Source organism: Gavialis gangeticus, unplaced genomic scaffold (genome assembly GCF_001723915.1).
Source record: "Gavialis gangeticus isolate Ggan-Ray unplaced genomic scaffold, GavGan_comp1, whole genome shotgun sequence".
In the NCBI taxonomy this organism is placed as follows: domain Eukaryota; kingdom Metazoa; phylum Chordata; order Crocodylia; family Gavialidae; genus Gavialis; species Gavialis gangeticus.
In genome coordinates this window covers 20476881-20477137 of record NW_017729006.1, presented here as the reverse complement: position 1 = coordinate 20477137, position 257 = coordinate 20476881, and positions in this window count along the sequence as shown.

Here is a 257-nt window from a genome sequence, read left to right as displayed (position 1 = left end):
CTTGTAAGTAGTTTTTGTATTGTTGGAGGGTTGGGAGAGTGGTGGAGGGGCAGTGTTTGTCAAGGAGGGAGGGATGGGGTGGGAAGTGTGAAGGCAATAACGCTTTTTTGTTTCACCAATGTACTTATCTTGAGAGTGGTGCTAGGAGTGGGCAGGTATTTAGGGACAAGTTGGGAGCAGGGAAGGTGGGCTGGAGCAGGGAGTGCAGGAGGAGGGGGTTAGGCAGGGCCTCCTGCAGCCAATGCCCTGGCCCCGCA